A 12,556-nucleotide genomic window follows, 5' to 3' on the forward strand; every position below is an offset into this window, starting at 1 on the left:
TATATATTTCTGTAGCTCTGAAGTATATTTCTATATATTTCTGTAATTCTGAAGTATATTTCTATATATTTCTGTAGTTCTGAAGTATATTTCTATATATTTCTGTAGCTCTGAAGTATATTTCTGTATATTTCTGTAGCTCTGAAGTATATTTCTGTAGTTCTGAAGTATATTTCTATATATTTCTGTAGCTCTGAAGTATATTTATATATATTTCTGTAGCTCTGAAGTATATTTCTATATATTTCTGTAGCTCTGAAGTATATTTCTATATATTTCTGTAGTTCTGAAGTATATTTCTATATATTTCTGTAGCTCTGAAGTATATTTCTATATATTTCTGTAGTTCTGAAGTATATTTCTATATATTTCTGAAGTATATTTCTATATATTTCTATATATTTCTGTAGCTCTGAAGTATATTTCTATATATTTCTGTAGTTCTGAAGTATATTTCTATATATTTCTGTAGCTCTGAAGTATATTTCTATATATTTCTGAAGTTCTGAAGTATATTTCTATATATTTCTGAAGTATATTTCTATATATTTCTGTAGCTCTGAAGTATATTTCTATATATTTCTGAAGTATATTTCTATATATTTCTGAAGTATATTTCTATATATTTCTGTAGCTCTGTAGTATATTTCTATATATTTCTGGAGTTCTGAAGTATATTTCTATATATTTCTGTAGTTCTGAAGTATATTTCTATATATTTCTGTAGCTCTGAAGTATATTTCTATATATTTCTGTAGCTCTGAAGTATATTTCTATATATTTCTGTAGCTCTGAAGTATATTTCTATATATTTCTGAAGTATATTTCTATATATTTCTGTAGCTTAGTGAGATTGTATATTGTAGAGTATTCAAGTCATTTAATATTGTCGTTATTTTGTGTATTAATTATACTCTAATGATATACTGTGTTTCCTTTCTATTGTGAATTTGTATACACTTGTAACCAAGGCTCATTTTGATTTCTTACATTTGTATATTGTTGCATTTTATGAATATGTGTAATTGTGTAATGCCGGACCACAATGGTGACGAGATCATTTCCCAGTTTTGGATGGATAGAGTATCTACCCACTGTAACATAGGGTATATGAAACACAGCAGAGAGACAGTAAATCTACAGCACGGATGGAAACGAGGAGCCCAATGGTGTCGAATCAGACACGGTTGCTAATATGCAGAGAGCACTTTGGGCTGCGAGCTTTTTGATCTCAACGCCGCAGAGCGAATTGGAACAAATAGCACCGGCTTGGTTTCTACGGCAACCTGTAAGAGCAGCTCAGACCTGCCACCGCTCTCGTCTCGTCACTCGTCGCTCTCGTCCTTCACTTCCACACAGAAGGAGAAAAGTGAATCATAGAGGGAGGGTTGCTGTTTCACTCCAATTAGACTCATTACTTCTGCTTATATGTTTAATGTGCATTCAGACACCATGCTCATTGATTGGCCTTTGATTGTGTTTGCTGAAACTTGTCAACTAAAAGCTGATTTGTTTTTGGCAAAGGCTTTGGAATAGAGTACAGATCTTTATTCTCCACTGAGGAGGAGTTTTGTCTTTGGCTTCACAGGCGTACAAACCTTAAAAACTACACTCAAAAACTCGTACAGCTGCAAGGTGTTACATACTGTACGTGCTCAAAGCTCCTTCAGATCTTTTGAACACTTATTCCAAACACAGGCAAACAATACAGTCCAAGTAGTAGCAGTGCAAGTGCGAAGGCGATTGTGATTGTGGGGGAAAATTGCGGTAGAAAATTGCGGTAGAAATGACCCTCTCTCTCTCTCTCCACAACTGAGCAGGTTAATGCAGACAGGTAAAACCACCACGACCCCCGACCCGAGCTCCAGTGCACCCCCACCACCAACAACAAGTGAGAAAAAACCACACACTAAATAAAACTCTCGGAGACCTTTCACACGGCTCCTCTGCTAGGGTTAGGGTTAGACAATACCAAAGTTAAACAGCTCCAACGCATTAAACCTGACAATGTATACTTCAGTAGCTCTGTAGTATATGTATATATACTTCTGTAGCTCTGTAGTATATGTATATATATTTCTGTAGCTCTGTAGTATATGTATATATATTTCAGTAGCTCTGTAGTATATGTGTATATATTTCAGTAGCTCTGTAGTATATGTGTATATATTTCAGTAGCTCTGTTCTATATGTATATATATTTCTGTAGCTCTGTAGTATATGTATATATATTTCAGTAGTATATGTATATATATTTCAGTAGCTCTGTAGTATATGTATATATACTTCTGTAGCTCTGTAGTATATGTATATATATTTCTGTAGCTCTGTAGTATATGTATATATATTTCTGTAGTATATTTATATATATTTCAGTAGCTCTGTAGTATATGTATATATATTTCTGTAGTATATGTCTATATATTTCTGTAGCTCTGTAGTATATTTATATATATTTCTGTAGTATATTTCTATACATTTCAGTAGTTCTAGGGTTAGGGTTAACAATACGTAACAAATATATGAGAGGTAAATGTTTGGGATGAAAGTGCTTGAATGCATAAGACAGCAGAAATCATGTGTGTAAAACTCTGATTTATTTCTCTTGTATCGTGCCTAACTTTGCTGGATCATAACTGATCTGCAGATTTACCATTTACCTGACTAGAACCGGCTTGGTTTTAGACTACTGAAGCTATAGTCACACTCATAAACAAGGCATAAATATTAGGCTTACTGTATAAGTCCAGCAGTCTGCAGGATTTACCCGCACAAACACAACCAGACACATTACATCACCACAGGCTCATGGAGAGACATTAAGGACATTTGTTCAGTGAGATGACAGAGGAGTCAAAGATGTGTGTTGTTGTTCTGGGAATCCTATATCGCCGTCCTTATGGGAGCTATTCAAATTCATTACACAAAGGCTGTGAAGGGTCCTGAACTATTCATTTTGCTTAATGTTGTTGCTCGTGATTCCTGTCTCTGGGGCTTCCCTATAAAATCATGTTATTCTATTTCTGTGAGCCTGCTTTGGCTCGTTGCCCTAACATTTTCATACTAGCATGTGATGCTGCAGGAAATGATGCTCTCCAGCAACCTGGGATAAACTCTGGACTGCTCATGTGAAAGCTTCTATCTTAATTTCCTTGGTCATAAATGTAGTTTGTGTTAAAACCTCTCCTGAATGTTTGGACCTACAGTCTGAGCGACTTGGGCTTTAATGATTGGTTGTGTACCTCTCTTGGCACCATGGACTGTTTATGATTAATGTGGGAACTCTATTATTTATCGTTTGGCTTTGGGTTTGCAATTCATCATTCCTCTAACATGAAGCCCACCATGTCATACTGCAAGAGCCAAAGATCTGCATATCATTTGCATATATATAACATCGCAGGAGGCCTCTCAGTATTCAAAATGATTTCATGAAACCGATGTTTAGAGACTCTTTGCAGGTGGTCAAACAAAGGCTATTGGAACCATAGTGCAAAGTGTGCATTGGTATCAAGTTTTAAAAGTTGTATAACTAATAACTATATGCAAATGAGTCCAGAAAATATCAGAAATATTGGGAAATGTCCATCAGACGCTTCAAGAATCCAATGGGACATCTTTAAATCTCTTGTTTTGTCCGACCCAGTCTGGTAATGAACGTACACTGATATTAAAGAGTTCTTCCCCCAGACTGTCCAGCTCTGAGACTCCGAACAGCCAGGTAGAAAAGCAGTAAAAGGGATTTACTATGGCGCTAAGCTAAACTAAGCTGAGAATTTAGGGCCGAGCAGCAGGAAGTGTCGGCTCAAACAAACCAAAAAAAACTCCCCGTAATCTCCAATGTCAGTGTGGGCTCAGCTTTTATTCACTGCAACAAGTGAGGAGGGGGAACTCTCATAAACTGCTTAGTCTGTGTGACCTATAGTTTGATTGTCTTTCTCACACACACACACACACACACACCCCCCCCCCCCCGCAGGGATGCATCTGCCAGACAGTCAAAAAAGTCTATGAATACTCAATGCTGTTCAAATTCAGTAAATACTTTATTGATTAGATAACTGATCTGTGCACAAACGCAACAGAGATTACATCAGAGTGTCAGGGATGATGATGATGATTTGACATGAGTCTTGATTTTGTAGGTCTTTGAAAGCTGGTTAACAATTCAAAGGTTGTCAGAGCAACAAGTCTGTAAACTTGAAACTGAAAAATGGTTAATTGGCAGTTAGCTCAATTAAAACAAAGACGTGTTCGTGTGGCGTTAGACTGATGATGCTCAACCTCATGAATGAACCTTTTGCTTGGATGTGTAACCCATGACTGTGATATAATTCAGATTTAGATGACATCATGCAGGCTGTTGAGAAATCACTTGGTTTGAGGACAACATATTGCATGTCCGGCGGTCCTTAATTGCTCTTCCTGAATATGTTTCCTTTTGCACCCAGTCAAAAGGGTTTCTGGGGATTTGTGGACATTGATTTCCAGGTCCATGCACATAGGGTGGTGAAGGCTGTAGCTTCTTAATCCAACTTTATAAACAAATAGGACTTGACTTGATGGCATTTTCACAAATTCCTCCGGTGGGAACCAAGGTGTTCACTCCACGATTGATGAGACACTACAAATATGAACTGCATGTTTGCACGAGAGGAAAAGTGTTGATGCCTGAGCCAAGTTTGGTGGCTATGTATCCCACAATTGTTAAGATATGCAAGTCTAGCTTGAGCAACCAACGAACACAGCCCACAAACCTTATCACTAGGTAGTTTACAGCAGGCACTTTGGCTCGTCATAGCAGGCAAAGGCCAGGTGTAATTGTAATTAGGTGAGCTAGTTCCAGGGTCCTGTAATTGGGCATAATGGATTACTGTCAAGACTGGCTGAGAGTCTGAATTGAATCAAGACAATGTGAAGTTTTACCCGTGGTTTTCCTGCCAAAGTCACAACAAAAAGATATTGAAAAACTAACAACGTGATAGATTTGAACCAATTTAGGCCTTTTCGTTCACCCATGCTGGCACTAGGTGGGGATTACTGTATGCATTTGTCTCTATTTCTTCCCCACCACGTTATAACAGGCCTACTTATGGCTGCTTCCGTCTGTGAACTCTTTAGTTCTTAGTCTTTGTGTGTCGAAACGAGGCGCTCTAAAACCAGCGGTTGTTCTGAAAGCAGCATGATGCAGACAAAGCAGTCATGAGGTCGAGATCACACGCGTTGTTTTGCAAAACAACGAAACCCCCCCCTTGGTCTCCATTCAAAAGAAGTGTTTATCGACGTTGGCCATCGCATCCAGCCGTGAAAATGAAATCCTCCTCATTAGGCTCCGGTTATCGCTAACTGAATCACAGAGTTTGATAAAGACTGAGTGGGAATAAGGCGAAGAGGCAACTTACAAAACAGCAGGAGGTCACAAGTCCACACACACACACACACACACACCACACACACACACACACACACACACACACACACACACACACACACACACACACACACACACACACACACACACACACACACACACACACACACACACACACACACACACACACACACACACACACACACACACACACACACACACACACACACACACACACACACACACACACACACACACACACACACACACACACACACACACACACACACACACACACACACTTCCTTCAGGGTAGGAAATGAAATATGTCTAATTAGCAGCGAGTTACCGCCCACAGCTTTCCAGTTGACATCAGACTGTAGCAGGGGGCTGCGGCACAAACTGAACTACTTTTTATTTCTGAAGTCACATCAGACCCTAGCAGCATGTAAACTTATTCAGGGGCATTCAAACATTTTAGGGTCCTGAAAACTTCCATTACAGGTGCTCCCAAAGCCCATAAACATTGGGAAATCATATCTATCAAAAGCTTATCTTAATAAATACAACGTTTAAAATTCACAATTAGTTTTCACATACAATTCAGTACAAAAAAGGTTAAAGAAATCAATGTTTTTCCACTGATATAAAGTCTAAAAAACTGACCAACCGGCACTTTAACCTGTGGTAGATTGTGTGAAATTATAGACTCTTACATTCACTGATCATTTCGGGCAATAAGGTTCTTGCTATTTATGTTTCTATCCAAGTTTTAAGCAAATTTCTAAAAAGTCTCCAGAATAACAAGTAGATTATTGTATGTTTCCATCAACTACTCTTCTCAAAAACACTCAAGAACATCTGCCCAGCACCGATATCCTCACACATCATGATGCTTTTGACACCCAATGAGAGCGTGCCCAAGCGAGAGCAGTAAATATGAATCAGACAAAAATATGGTCGCTCAAAAAAGATTATGCCACGTTATTATGAAAGTCAGAAGTGTCACTCCGTCACCGAATAACCATATATTGGAGCAGTCTTACTGAAACACTAACAAGAAGTCAATATAAAGTCATGTATTCTTGTTTCGTGGTGCAGTAAAGGTTTGTTTACATCAGTAATGTGTGTTAACTCAGACAGCTGGAATGTCGCTATTTCCAATTTCAGTTTAGGAATAAATAAGAAGCTTCTCTGCCCACGCACCTCAGCAGGGTAAACAATGCGTCTGCCAGCTTCACCCTGCAAGGATGACACTGTTTCCAAATCACCAGGCTGTATTTGTGCGTCATGAGCTGTCACTTTCATGCCTCCATACGACCCAAAACACGTGTTGGTACCGCCTTGATGGCTGACACAATGCATCAGTCGAATTTTTGGATTCACTTCAATCAGAAAACTTAAAATCACATGTTTCAAACCATGCATGCAGGGAAGAGATAGACCTTTATCCGGTCCTGATCAGAATTTAAAAAAAAGGGCCAATCACAGTCAGTCAACAGTTTCAACAGAAGACATGGCCTCCACTCAAACCAGGCTATTAAAAAGCCCAAGGTGGATGAACAAACAAAACACTTACAATTCAAAGCCTACGGACAAAACCAGACAAACACCAACAAAAACAGAGAAGAATGATGTCCAACAGAGTGGGAAAAACATTCACAAAGGTGAAGCTGTTTTGTGAGATCTTACCCTGTGTGTAATCAGCTTAAAGGGATAGTCCGGGGAATATTGACCCCAGGGTCTTTTTCTGCATGAAAGCTGATCAAGTAAGCCCTCAAGAGAGTTTTTTCCGTTCATCAACCAGTATTGAGCCCGGAGCAACCGGGAGCAACGCTAATAGCCAGAATGGCTTACAGTGTTTGATTGGGGCAGTGAGCAGACCGCTTCCAAAACGACATTTTTTATCCACTAACGTTGCTCGAAATAGCACCAAACCTCTGCAGTAGCATGACTAGGGTCCCTACACATAAAATGGAGCACCAGCACCGTACTTTGCAAACCCGAAGTTTATTAAAAGGAACTGTTTTACAAGACTCACCAACTGCCCCCCATTCCAGCTCCTCTCCAAGGAAAGTCCACACAAGTCGATTATCGAATGCACCCGAGTTCAGTTCAAGGAGGAATGATTTGGAATGTATGATGTATGTCCATGGAAAGGAGTTGCATGTAAGTTACAGGCAACTCCTTTCATTTCTGTGTCAACACTCACTAGATATGAATTTCCATGGAATTATACATTCCTCCCTGAACTGAACTCCGGTGCATTCGATAATCGACGTGTGCGGACTTTCCTCGGAGAAGAGCTGGAATGGGGGGCAGTTGGTGAGTCTTGTAAAACATTTCATTTTAATAAACTTCGGGTTCGCAAACTACATTGTTGGTGCGCCGTTTTATCTGTAGGGACCCTAGTCGTGCTACAGCAGAGGTTTGGTGCTATTTCGAGCAATGTTAGTGGTTAAAAAATGCCGTTTTGGAAGCGGTCTGCTCACTGCCCCCATCGAAGCCATTTTGGCTATTAGCGTTGCTCCCGGTTTTTCTGGGCAAGCTCAATACTGGTTGATGAACAAAACTCTCTGGAGGGCTTACTTGATCAGTTTTCATGCCGAAAAACACCCTGGGCTCAATATTCGCCAGACTATCCCTTTAAGAGGCACCCCCAAAACAAAGCCGACATTAGCTAACTATTGGCAGGGAAGGTTGCAAATAACTGATAAGTGTAATAGTTTAGTCTGCAGTGTGCTGTACCGGCATTGCAGTAAAAGGATGGGTTCAAATCTGTCAGAAAAACTGCATTTATTAGAGTTATAGGGTCGAACATTGGAACTGTAGTCTCACAGTTATACTGTCCTCTCATGTCACTTTCACACCTTTGAGAATCAGATGTTAAGGAGTGCAGTTAATCCTCCTTTGTACTGATTATTTAACCCGGTCCATGCCAATCCACGCTTTGGAAATGCTCCTCTAAGTTGCCTGTTCTCTGCAAAAAACAATCAGGATTTTTGAAACACAGTGCGCCACAAGAGCATCTAATAAAGTACATTTATGGTATATAAAATACTGTCGGTTATTGTAGAGTGCTCTGGTTTAAGACGATGTGTGTGGACCCCAGGAAGAGTAGCTAATGGACACGCTAATGGGGATAAAGAGACAGAGAGAGAAAGGAGGCGTGTGATAACGGCCATTACACTGGTTAAATAATAACAGACCCTACACTGTAAAAAAAAAACGGTTGACAGAACACAGATTTTCTAGGCAACGTGATGCATTTGGTTTTTTGAGTTTTCTTAACTTAAATTCACTGTGGTTGAGTGTACAAAGATTTTTAAGTTCTGCCAACTCAAGTTTTTGGAGTGTTGCATAGAAATTTTGAGTTCTACAAACAAAGGCTTTTGAGTTTCACATGTTAATATTGAGTTCTACCAACACAGTTTTTTGAGTTTCACCTTTATGCTCTGAGTTCTACCAACACAGTTTTTTGAGTTTCACCTTTAAGCTCCGAGTTCTACCAACTCAGTTTTTTGAGTTTCACCTTTAAGCTCTGAGTTCTACCAACACAGTTGTATGAGTTTTACATATAGATTCCAGGAGTTCTACCAACTCAGTTTTTTTAGTTCTACCAATCCCCCTCACCACTCCCCATCATTCAACACACAACAAATTAATTGAATACAATTTGTTTTTATTTTTCCAACATCAATGGGCTACTGGTGTGTGTGTGTGTGTGTGTGTGTGTGTGTGTGTGTGTGTGTGTGTGTGTGTGTGTGTGTGTGTGTGTGTGTGTGTGTGTGTGTGTGTGTGAAAGAGCTGGTGTAGGCTTGTTCATGGAGGAGTGATGACAGAGCTGGGCGTGCGTGCGTTCGTGTGTATGTGTGTGTGAGTGTAAATCATACACAGGCTTCACAGCAAAAGCTTCTCTTTCAAGGATCGCGTGCGCTGCGAGCATCTTGAACCAAGCTCGGAAAAGATAGTCTGGATGGCCTCAAAGGTGTACCTCATCTTCTCTGGATAGCTTATGTCCATTGCATACATTAGGCCAAACAGGTAGGCGAAGGCAGCAGCGAGGTCAGGTAGGTCGTGTTTTATAACTGCCCCTTCCAAGATGACATTGATTTCAGTCACTGGTGGGGATTCGGTGCCATCATCATCGTCATAGACAGTCAGTATGGCAACTGCCACTCCTCCAACCACCTCTTCCTCAGGGTCTGTGTTCTGTGGGAAAAAACAGACACAGCAAATGTTTTAGTGATACCAACACCCCATTACAATTGCGGTCAACACATAAGCTAATTTAGTTGTTTACAGTCACATTTAGGACAAGACTACCAGTCAATATGTATCCAGCTTCTGGGGAGATATGAAAGAGGCACTGCAAATCTATTAATCACACCAAAATGCTCTGGACTGACTTACCATGCACTTCAGAAAGAACTCTGATGCATCCTCTCTAACAAAAATGGGAAGGCCTCTCAATGCTGTCGTCCTTCTATGGCGCGCAATGTCTGCCGTCTGTGAACACGTGCATACAACCATGGACAGACACACACACAGACAGACACACACTGTAATGCAGCAAGATAACTCTCAAATTAAGAATCTCTGTTTATAAACATCGAATGTCATGTGATTTTGATTATTTAAGGTTATTTTTCTTTTTTACATACAGTTTAGTTTGAGGAACATTACCCACCTCTTCATCAAGTGAATTCAGTAACTTTTCCAAATCTTGACCAAAAGCTGTCTTCCTGGCTCGGTAAAGTTTTATCAGGCGGGACGTATACTTGTCAAGAGATGCATTCCAAGTTTCATGGAGGTTTTTGCTGGTGACTCTATAAAATTCTTTAGATATCTGGACACAAAAAAAAAAACAGTTTATAATTATAATATCCATACCAGGACTTAATGTGGTATAGTCATGCCAGTCTAAAGCTGCCAATGCATTACAAGACTTTCATCTCATCATTTGAATGAAAAGACTACATTTTCAAATGATAGTGTATCAGAAGATTAACCATATAGCCTAGTACACAGGAATGAGTGTTTCAGTACACAAATACACATGGGAAAACCATACACACAAAACATAAAGGAAAACATTACCTCCTCAGGAAAAAACAGTGCAGGCCATCTTTCTTGCACTGTTGACACCATAAATTATTCAAGTGCAGATTATGTTTAGATATTCATTTTCCATAAATGACTGAACAGTCCAATTAAAAGTAAACCAGTAAATTCAAAACCACAGCAGAGAAAAAATATATCAGTCAATATATAAGTCTATATATTAGTACTGAATGCCCTGTATGTAGGTTACCCCACAACCTAGCCCTTGCCTATCCTCGTGCTACTGCTCCCTCCACAACCAATGTTAGCGCTACTGTCGCTATCACTAGCTACTACTGTTTGATTGTTAAGCAGACATCCCATGGTTCTTTCTGCAACACACGCGGTCCTTATGCAACATGTGTATGGAGTACATTCAATTAAGTTGAATATTTTAGCAATTTTAAGTTTAGATATTTATTTTCCATGAATTACTGAACAGTCAAATTAAAAGTAAACCAGTAAATTCAAAACCACAGCAGCATTCATTAACGCGAGAGAAAAAATATATCAGTCAATATATAAGTCTATGGGTGCGTTCGTAAATTGCCACTCCGAGCACACTCTGAAACGTTTTAACCGATATATACAGTCTATGGATTTGACAGTATCATGAGACTGGTGAAATACTGTCTTTCTGGGAAGTGTTTCGAACGGTTAAAAAGTTTCAGAATGTGCTCGGAGTGACAATTTACGAATGCCCTGTATGTAGGTTACCGCACAAGGGCACAAACTCTAACTCTCCCTCTACAACCAATGTTAGCGCTACTGTCGCTATCGCTAGCTACTACTGCTTGATTGTTAAGCAGACAGTTCTTTCTGCAACACACGCGGTCCTTATACAACATGTGTATAGAGTACATACAATTAAGTTGAATATTTTAGCAATTTGCTGCTACTGACTGTGCATAGAACATCACGTTCAAAAATTAGCATTAAGTTAGCAAACTAAAATCAGCTAATAACTTTGCTAATTTGGTTGAAATACATTAAATATACGACGCTGGTTAGTTCAGCGACCAAATCTATCTTCAATTATTTGCCTTACGCATTCTATTAAGTCATATTTTAGAGAAATAACAATAATTACCTGATATGAATCTGACGTCTGGCAATCCTCTCAACTTCGAGGGAAAATGGTAGAACGGTCGACTCGTGGAGACCTGTGTATGTCCATGGAGACAGGAAGGAAACCCCGTAGTAGGCGTGTCCATGAACATACAGTTGAGGAAACTTAATTTTTTGTGTTAGAATCTTTCTAATCTTGTTAGAAAGTTGAGGGAAACAAAAAATCTTGTTTTGGTGAATCAAATTTCCTTGTTGACCAAATTCTGAGAATATTGAGTTGGGCAAACATTAATTTATTTGTTAGATGACAAAATTGTATTTCTGAATTAGCTTACAATAAAATTGTGTGTAAGTACAACAACTGTAATTTCCTTTTTTTACAGTGTAGTGGTTCACATGGTAACACACACACACACACACACACACACACACACACACACACACACACACACACACACACACACACACACACACACACACACACACACACACACACACACACACACACACACACACACACACACACACACACACACACACACACACACACACACACACACACACACACACACACACACACAGCTCCCTAAAAGGTCGTCTCATACAGACGAGGCGTTTTAACTTGCACAACCTGAAACCATGGCATCATGTTGACAGGCGAAGTCATCCATTACACCGGTTACTCAGCTCCGTGCTCCTCCGGCTCCACGGGCCGGGTTTCCAGCACAGTTTCATATGTCCTCGGCTCTCCATCATAGCACTTGACACCTGTTTATATACGACTCCACCTCTGACCCCGCACCCCCCTGTTCTCAGAGACGACTGCCCCCCCCAGGGTTAGTGGAGAGGTCGCTGGTGTTATTGCAAGAGTGGTGACAAATGGCTTTAAGTTACAGTAAACAAGGACTGGATGTAGAGACCGGAGGGAATAAAAGCATCGCTGATGGCCGCTGTGTTCATGCACCCACACACCAACACCTCCGTACGGTTTAATAATTGCTGCATTAATACAAG

At 39.8% G+C, this 12,556-nt stretch overlaps 1 protein-coding gene across 5 annotated transcripts in view; it reads right to left on the reverse strand.

Moving 5' to 3' along the window:
* sema5ba (sema domain, seven thrombospondin repeats (type 1 and type 1-like), transmembrane domain (TM) and short cytoplasmic domain, (semaphorin) 5Ba) overlaps window positions 1–12,556 on the reverse strand; it is a 160,115-nt gene that overhangs the window by 123,492 nt on the left and 24,067 nt on the right. The gene's annotated exons all lie outside the window — the stretch shown is intronic.

This window comes from Eleginops maclovinus, chromosome 7 (assembly GCF_036324505.1).
Source record: "Eleginops maclovinus isolate JMC-PN-2008 ecotype Puerto Natales chromosome 7, JC_Emac_rtc_rv5, whole genome shotgun sequence".
NCBI classification, from domain to species: domain Eukaryota; kingdom Metazoa; phylum Chordata; class Actinopteri; order Perciformes; family Eleginopidae; genus Eleginops; species Eleginops maclovinus.